The sequence below is a fragment of the Callithrix jacchus genome, chromosome 5, assembly GCF_049354715.1.
Source record: "Callithrix jacchus isolate 240 chromosome 5, calJac240_pri, whole genome shotgun sequence".
Lineage (NCBI taxonomy): Eukaryota > Metazoa > Chordata > Mammalia > Primates > Cebidae > Callithrix > Callithrix jacchus.
The window spans coordinates 126,534,683-126,553,097 of record NC_133506.1 but is presented as its reverse complement, the minus strand read 5'-3'; positions in this window follow the sequence as shown (position 1 = coordinate 126,553,097).

Here is an 18,415-nt window from a genome sequence, read left to right as displayed (position 1 = left end):
TCCTTTTTAAAATCCATTTGGATATAATGCTTATAAAAGCCCTCTCAAGCCCAGAATTATAAATTCTACTTTTTTTTCCCAAGTACTTTGGTGGGTTTTATTTCTTCTCACCATTTTTATCTATATCGGTCTGTAATTTAGTTTTTGGTAAAATATAATTAATGGATAACCTCTAAAGTGCAATCCATATGATTATTAATCCTTATATATAGTCATGTACTACATAATGACACTTTGGTGAACAACAGACTGCATTTAGTACAGTGGTCCCATAAGACTGTCATATCGTATGTTTACTGTACCTTTTCTATGTTTAGATACAGAGATACTTACCATTGTGTTACAACTGCTTATGGTGTTCAGTATGGTAACATGCTATACAGGTTTGTAGCCTGGGAGCAACTGGCTATACCACATAGTCTTGGTGTGCAGTAGACTATATCATCTAGGTTTGTGTAAGTACACTCCATGATCTTCACATGACAAAACTGTGTACCAACACATTTTTCAGAATGTACTCCTGTTATTAAGTAATGCATGACTGTGTACACCTGGGTATATTAGTTATCTGTTATGTCACATAGCAAGTGATGCAGAAGAAAGCAGGACAAAAGCCACAATGTCTCTCATGGCCTCACCAGAAGCAACATGGTCATTTCAACACTATTCTATTTTTCACACAGTCAGCAGTATTCTAAGTTGGAGAAGAAGACATCAGAATAGGAACAAATACCAGGAGACAAGGAGCATGTGGGGGCCATCTTGAAGGCTGGCTGCCATGTCGTATCTATTAATGACTGTCCATTCTCTTTCATTAAACTGAATACCCATTGTGAGTCCAAATGTACAGCATTTTATTACTTAATAATTTCTCTCAAATTACGTCTTTGTTACATTTTTCATTTACTTAGTCTTTTAGATAAATTTTAGAATCATTTTGTCAGTTGCAAAAACTTGGGAAAAATTTGTTACATATAAAATAATTTACATATAACATTCGCATATTTTAAGTGGGCAAGGATATTTATTGGCACTGCTGTGATGTGTATTAAATATTAAGAACTAACATCTTGAGAATATTATGGCTTCCAACCCACAACTTGAATATCTTTCCCTTAATTTTTCTTTTTCTTTAATATAAATTTTTTTTATTTTTTATTATTTTATTTTATTTTTTTCAGAGGTTAGGGGTTTTTCTTTTTTTATTGCCTTTTAGGTTTTGGGGTACATGTGAAGAACATGCAAGATTGTTGCATAAGTACACACATGGCAGCGTGATTTGCTACCTTCCTCCCCTTCACCTATATCTGGCATTTCTCCCCATGCTATCTCTTGCCAACTGCCCACCCCTCGCTGTCCCTCCCTATTTCCTGCCAACAGACTCCAGTGTGTGATGGTCCCCTCCCTGTGTCCATTTGTTCTCATTGTTCAACACCTGCCTATGAGTGAGAACACCCGGTGTTCGATTTTCTTTTCTTGCGTCAGTTTGCTGAGAATGATGGATTCCAGGTTCATCCATGTCCCTACAAAGGACATGAACTTATCATTTTTGATGGCTGCATAATATTCCATGGTGTATATGTGCCACATTTTCCCTGTCCAGTCTATCATCGATGGGCATTATTTTATTTTCCTTAGTTAAATGTACATTTTATTTTCCTTAGTTAAATGAATTTTATTACATTTATTCCTAAGACATTTTATATTTGCTTCCATTGTGAAGGAGATTTTTTTCATTATTTTTGTAATCTTTAATATTGTTCTGCACAAAAACAAAATCTATTGCTTTTTCAATTGCTTTAATGTTTGGAATGGCTTCACATATAAGCCTTTTGAATTTTCACAATATTAGCTACAAATTATGATAATTTTATCACTGCCACTTTATTTTTCAACCTCTGATTTAAGTTCCAGTAAATTGAATAGCACTGTAGGAACAAAATTAAATGTGTTTACCATCTGCATCTTCATCTTTTCTGCAATTAAGAGTTAATGATTTCAATGGCAAACACTTATGTAACACATATTTTCCACAAGGCACTTCTGTAACTACTTTATGTTAGTTAACACTACTCCTATCCATAACTTTATGAGGGACACACTCCCAATTTTACAATGAGAAAATGGAGGCACTGAGAAGTAGGGTAATTAATTAAAGTCACAGACCTATTAAGTAACTAAGACAAGATTCCAGTCTTAGTAATCTGGTTCCTTGGTTCCCTTAAACATTTAGCTATGTCACCACTCAAGGAACCATCTCCACGGCATCTGAAATCTTTTTCAGAAAGGCACCCAAAGGAGATATAACTGGGTAGATGTGATGTAAAGAAGGTGAGAACTTAACCCCTGCTCTGTTAAGGAGTTCATTCCTATCTTCAAGATGTCTTAGATCAGAAACTGAAACTGAAAGGAACCCTAGAGACCAACTAGCCCTACCAGGTAGATTACCGACTAGGTCTACCAGATATGGGAGAAGAAGAAATCCACAGGGAAACTATTTTTCCTGAAGTGGAGCAGGTAACTAATTGAAGCAACTGGGCTACTGAATATGACTGAGTAAAATAAGGTGGAATTATATAACCCATGCATTTCTACTAATGTGGAATTCAACGCTCTTCTCCTATTCAGGGTGATAAGTAATCAACAGAAATGATGGGAGATGGAATAATGGAAAATGATGGAAAGATTTGGATTTGTGTTCCTGGAGACATTAAACCCTAATCCATGGGTCCTTAAACATGGGCAGCACAAACACTCTTAGGAGATTTTAAATTATAGCAGTCTCTATTTGTCTTCAAAATACGTGATTGTTCCTTTTATTTTAAGCAGCAGATACAAAACAAAAATAAAATACAGATTAACATAAAACCTTTAAGTTATCTTAAAAAAATCTGGGCTTATTTAAATTTTCAGACAGAGCTAAGCCTGATATTCTAGCCTTCAATAAGGTTAACGGTGTTGGTTGTAATTCTCATTTTTTTTAACCTTTTAATCACTATTTTGAACACTGTTGTTTTTGTATTCATAGTGTTTGGTGAGGAGGGGGAGTTTTACCAGCCCTACTGGAAAGAACATGTTATTCTTTCATAAACACATGGAAATTCTCATTTTCACTAACTTGCTTTTTTTTTTTTCCATGGAAGACTCTTTGGAAACATAGCATCTCATTTGGAATGTCAACTAGTGGTGGAAATCTGCTTTTAGTCTTTAGCCCATCATTTCTGCATGGCCAATATTCAACTCTGGAAAGATGGCATGAACCAATTCCTTGAAAAGCAGTCCATGTTCCTTAAAATAGTTCTAGTTACCAATCTCTTGTTATCATTTATTCTTCCAAGAAGGAATGGGTTAATTATTTGACTCTATTTTCTTTGAGTCTTTCAATTATCCAGATGTACAAAATTGGCTCTTAATAAACAAAGAACTGCAGTGATTACTGGTCTTCCATAACCTATTTTCTCCCTTTACTCTAATTTGGATTATAAATTCAGTAATAAATAGGTAATCTCACCAGACACAAGTGGGAAACGGTCAAATGAAGTACAGTTTTGAGTTCCTCTGTGCATAAATTAGTTCAAGTGCATGAATTGATTGGAATATTCTGAACGTTGCCCCTTTAAAAAGTATATTAGGGGAAAACAGATTTGGATAAAATTCGATGCTTAAAATATTCTGCATTAACAATTTAGACAACTTCTTTGGTAAAGAGAATGGAAAGTTGGCATGCATCTACAAAATGTATACTGCAAACCATGGCAAAATATCCAGTCTATTTTACACATCGTCCACATAAGGACATGCAGTATTTTATAAAGAGAGTTTTATGAAATTCCCAACATTAAAGCCAATGTATATTTTTATAAGTAACAAAGAACATTAGAAACTGGATATTGTTGGTTTTTTTCAAAACTCTGATCTGCATAGAACTGCAATAAATATTCAGTTCATTTTTCAGGTAATAAGCCATTCCAAAATGAATAAAGTAAACCTCAAAATTAAAAAAATTCACTGGAAAATTTAAATTATGTAGGCAATTGATCTTTACCTTTGTAAAAAATCTCTTCATTCACATTGTTTAGACTTTTTCAATAATGTGTAGATTGCGTGTGTATGTGTGTACAAGTATGTACATGTGCATGCTTTAATTAGCATCAGAATATTTTCAACAGATAAAGAGACTTGTATTTGTTTTGGAGAAATGTCTGTCAATCAACAAATATAATTAGACTAAATAATCTTTTTTTTGTGTGTGTGACAGAGTGTTGCTCTGTCACCCAGGCTGGAGTGCAGTGGTGTGATCTTGGCTTACTGCAACTTCTGTCTCCCAAGTTCAAGTGATTCTTCTGCCTCAGCCTCCTGAGTAGCTGTGACTACAGGCACGTGCCACCACACCCAGCTACTTTTTAAATTTTTAGTAGAGAAGGTTTCACCATATTGGCCAGGCTGGTTTCGAACTCCTGACCTAGTGATCTGCCCACCTCGGCCTCCCAAAGTGCTGGGATTATAGGCATGAGCCACTGCACCCAGCCTAGACTAAATATTCTCTTAGATCCATTAGCTATATGTGTATGTGTATGCATTTAACCTATTTGAATATCAATTTGTTGGTATGTCACACCCCTAGCAGAAACCACTTTGCTTTAATTATAGTTTACTTGTTGAGTTAGACACATTTAATGTTCAGTTTGTAATGTGATATGAAGAATGTGGTGAACAATCTCTTTTCATAGATCAATGGTAGGCTAGCACAACATTGTATATATATATATATATATATACACACATATGCACATAAATATACATCTGCATATGTATATATACACATGTATATACATCTGCCTAAGTTATAGGAAGTATTGTTATATAAACACTTATAATTTTTATTAAACATGTAAACATGGAGAATTTACAATGTTTTTCAGAATGTCCAGAGATCTGTTTGCACTTTATGCTCATTAATATTCCTCACACACAGAAATGTAGCTATTATTCCTAGCCTACAAACCAGTACTCTGTTATACAGGCTTGGTGAAATACAAAGTATAAAATGTAAAGGGATGAAAAAAAACAAGACACAATGGAAATACCCTCATTGTTCTACTCTTTGGAAGATGTGAAACAAAGAAGCAAACAAACAAAATAACAACACTGTAAGAGTCCCTACTTCTATAAACATTACTAACAAGGCAAATATGTTATCATCAAGAGTGCCATCAAGTTTATATAGAATTGGAATGGAGGTATAGACTGATTTTTTAATTGTATTATCTACAAACAGAAACTCTTTTAACTTCCCAACATAGTATCAATAAATTAGAAAAATCAAATAAGTTAAATAGTAAATTTCATTTTCTGTCTATATAATATTTCCTTTTATTTTCCAAGGTACTTTTATGTCACTCAGTTATTTTGTATCGGCTTTCTTAGATAAATAATATTGATATTATCAACATTCTGCATTCTAGGTATTTTAAGTGGATTAAAGCATCTTTATAAAGTAAAGCAATGTAACTATGATTGCTGAACTTTCTACAATTTGTGACAAGGAGTGAGAAGGTATTCTCTCATCTTTAGAGAAGAAAAGAAGAAAACTGAGGTTTTTCTGAGTAGAATAGGTTCCATGGTCATGTGTGGCCAAGCTAGGACTAGAAATGTAGTCATCTAACCTCCAGTCTAATTTCCATTCTCCCAGAGTTTACCCAAATTGCATTCCTTATTTCTCCAAAAGTGTGTAATTTATGTTAGCCAAAGATAAACTGGCTTCTTCCTGTGTGTAAGAATCTCTAAGAGAGGGAATGAGCATAAAATGGGGTCTTAAAAACTGTTTTCTCTTCTTCTCATTGACTTCCTGTTAAAATCTTGTGGAATTGGTGTTTAGTTAAGAATGATCTGAGAAACAAAGCACTCTACCTTTAGTAAAAAATAGAAAAAAAAAAACCCACATTTTTTCCTTTAAAGTGTTTTGTTAAAGTTTTGGAAAACATGCTGAAAGCAAAGAATGAAGCCTCAGAGCATTGTTTCCACTCTTTCTGCAATTGTTTTCTGAGAAATCCTGAGAGTTCTTGGAGATACTTCCAGACTCCTAGACCTGGCTCTGGAGTCCAGAGAAGCTCCTCTTTTATACAATTATACAATTTTATTCTTATTTTTTATACAATTTATTCTTATTATTACCTTTTTTCAGCATCTGTATTTGTTTCCTAAGGCTACCATAGCAAATTATAACAAAGTAAGTGGCTTAAAATAACAGAAATGTATTCACTCATAGTCTTGGTGTGTAGAATCTGAAATCAAGGTGTTGGTGGGCCCACTCTCTGTCTGAAGGCTGTGGAGAATTCTTCCCTGCCTCTTCTTAATTTCTAGTCAATCCTGGCAATCTTTGGCTTTCTTTGGCTCCCAGTTGTACCTTTCCAATCTTTGTCATCTTATTTTTTGCATGGTCTTTTCCCCTGTGTGTCCTCTACTCTTCTTATAAGAGTCTTCATACTCTTTATATATTTATAAGAAGAGTAGAGAACACACAAAGAAAGCCAGGCAAAGCAAGTGACACCAGTCTTCTTATAAAGACATCAGTATTATATAAAATCAATGTGTACATACAATTTTAAAAATAAGTGTGGGGCCAGGCAAGGTGGCTCACGCCTGTAATCCCAACACTTTGGGCAGCTGAGGAGGATGGATTATGAGGTCAGGAGTTGAAGACCAGCCTGGCCAACATAGTGAAACACCGTCTCTACTAAAACTTACCCAGTGTGAACTCATTTTAATTGGCAAAAGCTCTGTTTCCAAATAAGGGCACATTCTAAAGCTCCAAGAAGACATTTTAGGGGAACACTGTTCAACCCACTATAGCTTCCAAAAATGTATAATTAAAAGAAAAGTTGCAGCAACCGAAAATAAAGTTTAAAAATGAAAGTTTTAGAAAGAGAAAGCAGAAGCAACTTCCTAAATTATCATGCAGCAAAACAATAACAAGGATATAATTCTGTTTATGTTTTGCTTAGAGAGAAATTAAGTTCAACTAAGATCCACATTATGTTTGCCTAAAACTTTTCACTGATACCTTTGAATGGCAAGTAACCTGTTTTTTTGCAGTCATTTTCACATTGCTTAAAAATTGAAGATTTTAATAGACGTTATTGCATCAGTCATCAAGTTATTGGCCATGTCAATAAAAATGATTTACTAATCCAAAATGTATACTAGAAGAGCATGATTTAAGCCTCTCTTTCTCTGTAGATAGATGATTGATTGATTGGTTGATAGATAGACAGATAGATAGATAATAGATAGATAATGGAAGAAGTTGTTGTGATGCAGTTGTTTCAGATACAGAAACGCCATCTGCTTATGCATTACAGAAATCCCAGCACTGGGAGTTATTTGCATAGAAATATAAACCATAAACAAATTATTGGGGAATTGTATTAGATAGAAACTATTATTTCCTATTATTTCTTGATTTAATTTCTCATAGAAAAACATAAGGGAGTATAAATACACTATGTTTCTTGTTCTAAATCAGTGGTTTTCAAACTTGAGCCTGCATCAGATTCATACAGAGAGGTTGCTCATGCCAAGATTGCTGGGCCCTATTCCCAAAGATTAAGATTCAGTAGATCTGGAGTGGAGCTCGACAATTATTTGTCCTTTAACAAGTTCTTGAGGTGACGTTGATTATCACTTGATTGGAACCGCACTTTGAGAACCACTGGTTTAGATAAATCAGTTAAACATCAAATGAAATGGAATAAAATAGTCATGAAATACCAACTTAACTTTAACCCTTTCTGAGGATTTCCTAAAATTGTCTTTATTTCATGTAGATGATAAAAACTCTAAATAGCAAATGTCAGTACTCCATATCAATGCAACTCAAGAGTTGGACAGAGACATTTACAAAAGATACAGGGAGAAAACAAAAGAAAAGAAAGCTAGTAGAATTTCCACATTTTTGGTGAGATCTTTATGTTTCTTTAAAAGTTCCATATATATAGATTTTTTTCCAGACAGAGTCTTGCTCTGTTGCCCAGGCTGGAGTGCAGTGGCTTGATCTTGGCTCACTGCAACCTTCGCCTCCTGGGTTCAAGCAATTCTCCTGCCTCAACCTCCCAAGTAGCTAGGATTACAGGCGCATGCCACCATGCGGGGCTAATTTTTTTTGTTTGTATTTTCAGTAGAGACAGGTTTAATCATGTTGGCCAGGCTGGTCACAAACTCCTGACCTCAGGTGATCCCCCTGCCTCAGCCCTCAAAGTGTTGGGATTACAATGTAATATTTTTTCTTTGTATGAATTGTAAATTAACTCATTACTGAGTCAATCATTAGCAAATACATGAATACATGCAAATTACTAAGAAGGGGGCCTGGTAAATAATGAAAACTTTGTAAGTGTGAATTCTCATTACTGAAATATTAGTACCATGTAGACTATTAATTCCTTCAATGTTTCCTCTGCTTCTGCCAATCCTGCTCTTTATATTTAAAGAGTTTTGGAAGTCTGGCATGTATGCCTCTAGATTTTATCTCTCTCTCTCTCTCTCTCTCTCTCACACACACACACACACACACACACACACACACAAACACACACTTTTGTTTTTCTATAGTTGGGTTTTTAAAAATATGTATATTATTTTTACACCTTATATTTCTCAGGTAAATATCATGACACCCTTACTATGATAGTAAATTGTTCTTACTTTTATAGAAGTACTGTCATTATTATTTTTATGTAGTTATTATGCTAATTTTATTAGTATTATATAAAATAAATATGTACATATAATTTTAAAAATAAGTGTGGGGCCAGGCGCAGTGACTCACGCCTGTAATCCCAACACTTTGGGAGGCCAAGCAGGACAGATTACCAGGTCAGGAGTTGAAGATCAGCCTGGCCAACATAGTGAAACCCCATCTCTACTAAAAATGCAAAAAAAAAAAAAAAAAAGAAATAGCTGGGCATGGTGGCAGGTGGCAGGCACCTGTATTCCTCCCAGTTACTTGGGAGGCTGAGGTAGGAAAATTACTTGAACCGTGAAGCAAATGTTGCAGTGAGCTGAGATCAAGCCACTGCTCTCTAGTCTAGGCAACACAGCAAGACTCTGTCTCAAAAAAAAAAAAATAATAATAATAATTTAAAAAATAAGTGTGAAGGCTTACATAAAATGCAGTAAGTCTCTTTTTTCTTCCACTTCCTCCCCAATCATGGAACCACCCTTTTATCCAGAAGCAACCTCAGTTTTAGATTGGTTTTCTTTCCTTCTCTTTTCCATAAGAGCAATTAGCACACTGATAGTTTTCTTTTTTTAAAAAATGTCTTGGTGATATACCCTAATTTTCTGATTTTGTGGAATTTAATCAGCCAATGTTGAACTAGTGTAATAATCTTTTTTTGGATGGCCATGTAACTTTAGAAATGTAACCCCACTGGAGAAAAGTTGCCAATTCTAAACAAAATAAGTTCTCCGTCGCCATTTCAAATAGGACAAAATTCTTTTTGAAAGATAGTTTCTCAGTGTAGAGAAGAAAAAAAAAAATCAACCTTATTCTTAACCACCCAAGCAGTTAAAAGTAAGCATAAACTTTGCATTATACATTAAATGTTGTTTATAAACCTTCTAGATGGGCTTATGTGTGACGTTCATGTGAATGAAGAAAAATAGAATCAAGCTTAAAAAAAGCAACAACACATGATATAGATTCTGTTTGGCTTCCAGAAAGTGAATAACAATTACACTGTGGCAGAACATAAGTGCTATAAATCTCAACTCTATTTCAAGTTTAGACTTTCAACCAAACATGGCAAAGTATAAACATAATTGCTCTTCAGGCCTTAAACCTTGTTGGTTGAAATGAAAAAGAGGAAAAAAACAAGTCTTTAATTTTGTTTTATAAACACGAGGAGAAAAATGGACACCTTTTATCTGAAATAATTATGACAGTTTTACAGTATTTAAAGTGGGGCTTCTCAAATGCATAATTGAAGTTCATTCCAGCAAATTAAGGGTTTACACATGTTAAAACGCCTGTGAGAGTAGGATGCTCTCTCAGACACTCAGCTTTATCTGTAATGTAATGTGCAGGTAAATTTAAGTAGCAGAGTTCCTTGAAATTTCTAGATCTTTCTTTTTCATCCCAACCTCAGTGGAATCCTTTCACAACCACTCCAACTTCTTTATCTGGACATGCATGATAGAAAACCTTGATGTTTTGACAATGTCTCTTCTGTGTAGACACAGAAAAGAGAGATGTAGAAGTAAAATCAGAACTGGATGCTACATGGAGAAAGGGAGGGAGTCTTAGATCTAAAAACAACAGCTCAATATTGTATAACACAATGGTTTAAGATCAACATTTTAAATTAAACTTTTTTTTGTTATACCTTTTTTTCCTTATAATATATATGCTGGTCTATAGCTAAAGTCTTCATAGTTTAGTTTCTCCCTATCCTTTCTTCCTCTAATTTAAGCGAATGGTTAAGAGTCTTATGATGTCAGAAAATTTTTCCAGGTCTTAGAAAGAGGTGGGCATGAGAGACTACTAGGGTGCCCTTTCAATGGATATCTGGGCATTGTCTTGAGGCCCCTCCCTAGGGACTGTCTAATTATACAAAGGTGTGCATACGTGATTGATTTGCCTTTATGAGCAATTGGACTAACAGTTAAGTTGTGGGAAATTAGAAGCAATGCAAACATTTCCTGTTCTCTCAAGGCAAATGGACTTTGTCTGTTAGAGAATAGGCATTCCAGTAATCACATTCTCATCAGAACCAATTAATGATGAAACTCTTACTAGTTTCAATTGCCTCCACCTCCTGGGCTCAGGCAATTCTCCTGCCTCAGCCTCCTGAGTAGCTGGGATTACAGGCACGCACCACCATGCCTAGCTAATTTTTTGTATTTTTAGTAGAGACAGGGTTTCACCATGTTGACCAGGATGGTCTCGATCTGTTGACCTCGTGAACAGATGAAACTCTTACTAGTTTCATCATTAATTAATGAGATGAATGAAATATTTTATACGTGTTTACTGTATATGTTATATTTCAACTTTTTAACAACATACACTTTAAGAGTTGTCGGTCATTGGAGGCTCTATATTTCTTGAAGCTTAGAAATTATTTACAAGGCAGCTTGTCACAGGACACCTAAATCATAAAAGCTGACCTCATTCTCTGGACTCAGCATTTCTTGTCTTTTGGGCATACAGTTGTCTAACACGTATTTGGAAGTAATTCAAATCTTAATTTCAAGTTTCTTTAGAAAATGCAAAAAAAAAAAAAAAAAAGGAGTCTAATACATTCTTTTTTTTTTTTTTTGAGACGGAGTTTCGCTCTTGTTACCCAGACCAGACTGCAATGGCATGATTCGGCTCACCACAGCCTCCGCCTCCTGGGCTCAGGCAATTCTCCTGCCTCAGCCTCCTGAGTAGCTGGGATTACAGGCACGCACCACCATGCCTAGCTAATTTTTTGTATTTTTAGTAGAGACAGGGTTTCACCATGTTGACCAGGATGGTCTCGATCTGTTGACCTCGTGATCCACCTGCCTCGGCCTACCAAAGTGCTGGGTTTATAGGCGTGAGCCACCGTGCCTGTAACCCTCTAATACATTCTTAATGCACAGCTAAACATTTTTTTTTTGAGATGGAGTTTCACGCTTGTTGCCGAGGATGGAGTACAATGGTACCTTCTTTACTCATTGTAACTTCTGCCTCCCAGGTTCAAGTGATTCTCCTGGCTCAGCCTCCCAAGTAGCTGGGATTACAGGGGTGCACCACTACACTTGGCTAATTTTGTATTTTTAGTAGAGATGGGATTTCATTGTGTTGGTGAGGCTGGTATCAAACTCCTGACCTCAAGTGATTCACCCACCTGGGCCTCCCAAAGTGCTGGGATTACAGATGTGAGCCACCGTGCCCAGGCATGCACAGCTTAACTTCTAAATATTATCTTCCTTCTATCTCTGCCACAAAGGTAAGATCGCTGCCTTTTTGCTCCTCCTTGCCCCCTCTCTGCTTTCAAGTCTGAGCAATTGCAGCAAAACAACTTAGAACTCAAGCACTAGCTCTAGTATCACCACCTTACAGGTCTGGCTTTCAACATTAGTATTAGATTGGTGCAAAAGTAACTGTGGTTTTTGCCATTAGCAATGGCAAAATAAAACGCCAAAGTACTAATGGCAAAAACCGCAATTCTTTTGCACCGGCCTAATAGCTGTAAAGTCTTTAAGAAAACTGCTTAACTATTCCCTGGCCCAGTTCTCTTTCTCATTTATAAAAATGGGATGATGATGATGATAAAAATAAAGTCATAATAAATATGTTGTCAGAAAAATGTAGTCAGCTAATAAATGTAAGTTCACTCTGAGAAGGAGTTGCTGCATTGAACCTCGGTGAATGAGAACCATGGCTTAGGTCCCTTCCACTAGTAAGAGCAGACTAGAATGTATTTTCTCTCAAGGATCTTCTAATGTTGTATCTCTGAATATATGACACTAATCTTAAAGAGGTATCTTTCGAATTTAGCAATACTTTGACCAGTCCTGGATCAAGACTGTGATTTCTTAAAGTATTTAACCAAAATAAGTCCAAGAGCTGCAGATTCTGAACTAATGCTCAAACCCTAATAGGTAACTTCCTTATGAAGCAGCACTCCTATATTTTGGTGTCTTGTCAGTGCAAAGCTCTTTAAAGTTAATATTAAGAAAATTTTCAACACTTAAAAAAAATTACTGCCTCAAAAATAAAAATAAGATTTTCTCATTATCTTTGATTCCACATAAGTTCTGCAATTGTGCCTTGGTTCTTTAATTTATATGTTTAAAATAAACATAGTTTCAGGCACATTGTTCCTCTTGCTTCAAATATTCAACATTTAATCCTCTGCAAGAAATTTTCTGTTTTTTTCTCTATGTTCTCAGAAACCTTCATACTAGCATATTCTGGCATATAACAGTTTTTCTTCTTTGCATTCTCAGTAAGTTTTGTTGCCGATTCCCTAGAGGGAGAACTTCACTTTCTGATCTGTACATAACAGGCATTCAATAAAGATCTGTAGATTGAAAATGTAGAGGAGAAGGTGGATGCACAAACTATGGAACTAACATGATTTCCTTTTTCTATGCAAATCTCATCCTCCTTTTGATGCCTTTTTGGAATTTCAACTATGAATGAAGACCTCCTTGTTTATCTCAGACCTCAGGAATATTTTTTTCCTAAAAATTGCTCCAGGATTAGAATCCATACTTATTTTTCTCCTTCTCTTCCTTCTTTGTATTGTTATTATTATGCACTCCTGAATTAAATATGTCTTTCTTCTACCCAACCCCTGTGAAAGTTTATAAGACTGTAAGATTTAGGTGTGTAAGGACAATGAGATATAACTTGGTACCACCTTCAACTACTCATGCAGTATTACATTCAGTGTAGACATTCAATAAGTTCAGGTTTAGTGAAGGTTGTCACTTTTCCCATCATTTCAGCAGGGAGCAAAGAGCCTCTTTGAAAGTAAGAAGTCAGGACTCAGGACTCTCCAAGGAATATGTGATTTAATTAACTTTTTCAGAGTGATTAGTTGCTGATCAGCAATATTACCATTTTGAGTTTCCAAATTATAAGCAACATTAACTATAAACAGCTAAATTCTTAGAAAAAAATAGAGGAGGAAGGACAGGAAAAGTGTAGAAATATGGAAAGTAGGAACATACAGGCGTTCAGTGCAAATGAAAACACAGACAGAAGGCTCAGAGTACATTTGAAACCAACATTGAGAAAGTGACTGCTGATAAGCAGATGTGCACGAAGCCTTACTCAATAAAAGGAGAAAGTTATGTTTTGACTGTAGGAACATTTGTTCTACAGCACTGCTGCACTTTTGAAAGTCTTGGATTATTATTTACAAATATACTTACATAGTATAAAAACAGAATGACACACGGGAATAAAGGCTAAGAAGTAGTCTGGCTCCAGAGCCCAGGTCTAAGTTCTGATTCCTAAGCTCTCTTTTGTTCTTGGGTTTAGATTGTTTTTCTTTCAGCCAACAGATGAAAAAGAGTAACAGACAGGAAAGGTTCCAATTTCCCCACAAAATGTGGGATATCCCACTACCATTAACTAGAGTATACTTTCTACATTTCTTTTTCAAGAGAAGTGTTGGATTAAGAAATGTACAGGCTCATCAAACAAAGACAGAATTCTGGCTACCATTTGGACCTCACAAGATATTTTTGGAAAGAAATCCTGGAACTGTGAGTGGAAAAAGGACAATCTAAGAGCAAGACCCATCAATGAAAAGCAAATCCACAAGCACGTTTGATTCTGAAATCCCATCTCAGGTCTATAAAGTTTGAAAAAAAAAAGTACTTTATTTTTGTTTTTCTTGTAGTATGTCAATCACTTGTTAGACATCAGAAAATCATTATCCTTTTTATTTTCAAAGTTTCTGAAATTATAAAGAGAAAACTCAGTAAAACAACAACAGGCCTGTTATCTGGCACAGGATAAAACATGACTTCAAAAAATAGTAAGACCTCTAAAAAATGTGAAAATGAAAACAATGCCTAGACTAGGACTGAGACACACTCTTTCACAGATAAACAATATCATAGGTTTGACTGCCCTAACATTCATCATTTTCTTAGGCTGGGCCTCAAATGTCATGATAAATATAAAACTATGTCAGCCTTGCAGCAAAATGTAATTGTTTAGAATTAAGTTAAAAGTACAGCTATTCAAATTTTGACACTTTATTTGGCATAAATGACAGCATGCAAGTCTTTTGAGTTTTACCCTTTATTTCACATGTTCTAGTTTACTTATCACTGAGTACCCATTGCTTCTATTACTACTTATTTGAAGAAAACTTTTAGACAAGTGTGTCACGAAACCATTACAGTACTTCTTATGCATCAGTGCCAATTTCAAAATCTTTAATTGCTTGCATTTGGAGAGAAATACAGTTTCAACATCATCACCATCATGATTATAACCACTGTGTTTAAAAAGGGTAAAGATACCAATGTAAAAAGAACATTCATAAAATAACTGAGAAAGTAGAAGCCATTCCTTTAGATCCCACTTAAGTGGTTTCTGCTTTTGAGATGCTGACTCTAAACGTGTATTATCTGGTTGTGTTATTAATCTGTTTACCCTTCCACAGATAACTGAATGTACAGCAAGCCAAAGATCTAGTGACCTGTTCATCCACCCTTAAAATAGCTTCCTTATATTGCTTTTAGAATGAAAAGCAATGAGAATAATGTAATGGGATGAGGATGTGCAATGGGGTCAGACAGACCTGGAAGCAAAGCCCAGCTCTTTTAACAATTAAATGATCTCTCAACCTTTGTTCATCCATGAAATTGGGACATAAAGACTGACCCTGCTGCAAAGTTTCAAGGATTTGAAATAATGTAGGTAGTGTTCAGTAGATAGTAAGCTAGCTTTAAGATAGCATTTCAATGTGCTTGATCACAATTGATTGATTAGGTAGGAACTTTTGTTCTACATTACTCTATTGTGCTTATGTCCTGTCTAAGGGTTTCCAGACAAGATAATATATGAAATCATCAAACATCCCTTCCTTATAGATGAGTTTCCTCTGGAGATGTATGGGAATACTCCCCTGAACACTGGTTCCTTCAACTGCTGGCAAACAAAGGTCAGACTCATTTTACCAAAATAATAAAAAAAATGTAATCTAGAAAGAATTTCTGTTTTCCCCAATGCCTCATTCCCCAGAAAAGACGAAATCTACTGCCAAACTGTAGTATTGCTAACAAGCTATGGGAAAGAGAGGAAAACCCAGCATCTTCCAGGAGACATTTTACAAAGAGTGGAATAGCTTTAATTGTTTTCAAAGCAAAACAAAAGGTTTGCAATATTTCCAGGAAGTTTTTAGGTGAAAATATTTAACGCACTTATTGAATGGATAGTTTGGACCTTTGCATAATCTTAGTGAAAAATTTAGGTGTACTCAAATTTCCAAGTAGAAAACGTGGCATAGGAATTCTGTCTGAACTTGCGATGTGTGTGAGCAAACTTTTGCAAAGAGCTAAATATATCTAAAAAAATATAATTTACTGCATAACAGATATTACATAATTCTTGAAAACAAAAATATTTAAATTTGCTCAGCACCTATGAATACCTCTAGGATTATCTCAAAGACATATCAGTTTCTTTGTTTCTCAGTTTAATAATATGAAGGCAATTAGCATCAAACGTCACTCTCATCAAACATAATTGATTTGCTTTCCAGTGCTTCAGATAAGAATGAACGGGCGTATGCATTTACCTCTTTAATTCATATTGACCTGAAATTTTCAGAGTCATGTGTATTGCTGTTTCAGAGCAATTAATTGATATAATTCCTAAGAGTTATTGAGAATTCTCAGCATTGCTGTAGCCTATCAACCACACCCCACCAAAAAACAAAAATAAATTGGAAAATATTAGGAGCAGCCTAATTGTAGGAAGATGATCTGTAATCCTTTAAGTGAATTGTGTTTCCCTCATAAACAAAAGAGGTGAATTACTGCATTTCAATGGGTAAATGAAAGCTTTCTCTGAAAACTGTGTTGCTATATAAACAAAAATGGGTTTATCTAGTTATTTGGCTTAACATATATATTTTTATCTTTTTTTTTCAGTGTTATTAAGGTATAATTGACAAATAAAATTGTAGACTATTCAGAGTGCACAAGGTGATACTTTAGTATATATGTATTTTTAATGATAAATGTATAAAGCTAATTAACATATACATCACCTTACAGTTAACTTTTCTTTGGGTGAGAATATTTAAAATATAATCTCCAGGCAAACTTTAATTATAAAATAATTATTAACTATAGTCACTATGTTGTAAGCTAAGTTCCCAGAACTTATTCATCTTGTAAGTGCAAGTTTATACCCTTGACCCAACATGTCTCCCTTTCCCCCCACCCCACACCCCCCCCCATTCTACTCTCTGTTTTCTATGAGTCAAACTACTTTAGATTCCACATGTAAGTGAGATCCTACAGTATTTGTCTTCCTGTACCTGGCTTATTTCACTTCATATAAGGTCCTCCAGCTTCTTTGATGTTGTCACAAATGTCAGAATTTGTCTTCTTTTTTTTAAGACTGAATACTGATATAGCCATTATGAAAAACAGTATAAAGATTTCTCAAAAAATTAAAATTTGAACCGCCATACAATCCAGCAATTGTGCTGTTTGGTGTGTGTCCTAAAGAAATAAAATCACTATCTTGAAGAGATATCTGCACCTCCATGTTCATCATAGAATTATTCACAATAGCCAAGATACGGAATAAACCTGAGTGCTCTTCAATAACTGAATGGATAAAGACAATGTGTGTGTGTGTGTGTGTGTGTGTGTATGTGTGTGTGTGTGTGTGTGTGTTGGGGGGCATGTATAGGAATATTACCCAATTTTAAAATATACTTTAAAGGATGTATAATTTGAAAACCTGAAGCAGACATTCTACTTAACTATGTTTCAAATGTGCTCCAGAAAAAGAGAAACGGAAGGACAACTGCATGATGGATAAGTGAAAAACATGTATACAGTAAGGGGACAGAAGAAGAATAAGTTCACTGCAGAAAGACACTTTATTGGACCATGTCTTTAGAGTTTATGGATTTAGGAATGTGTCAAAGGGGAAACATTACCATATGAAAGGTCTACTCTGTTCTCAGCCTGTAGGTGCTTGTTGCTCAGAGAACCTGATGTAGATTTATGTCCTTCTTATAGGCCACATGACGCCATGTGCTATTAGGACTAAGACCCTTACCGTGTGTACAAAATTTGTGAGACAAAAGTCCATACCCCCACTTTGATTCTAATTATCTCTGTTGCCTAAAACTTAGCCTTAAGACTCTTTGGCTTAACTTCACTACTTTAAAATGGAAATAATGATGTATCCATAAAATTTAGGGACTGTTCTGAGGAAAAACTATTAAGTGTTCTCTAGTTCCAAAGTCTGGGGACAATCCCATTACAGTTTCAATAGGATTCTTTTATCCATTTTTTCCCCTAAGATTTGGTTCTCATTTTTCCCTTGGACATTACCTTTTTATAGTGACATAAACATATTTTCCCTTTCTTTTAAAATTGTTCTAGTTTTTGTTTAGTTTTTGAGACAGGATCTCACTCTGCCACCCACACTGGAGAGCAGGGTGCGATTATGGCTCACTGCAGCCTCAACCTTCAGGATTGTAGCTGGGACTACAGGCATGTGCAACCATGCTGGGTAGTTCATTTTATTTTATTTTATTTTTTGTAGAGACAGGTTTTGCCATGTTGCCCAGGCTGGTCTTATACTCTTGGGCTCAAGCGATGCTCTTACCTTGGCCTCCCAAAGTGTTGAGATTACAGGCACAAGCCACTGTACCCAACCCATTTTCAG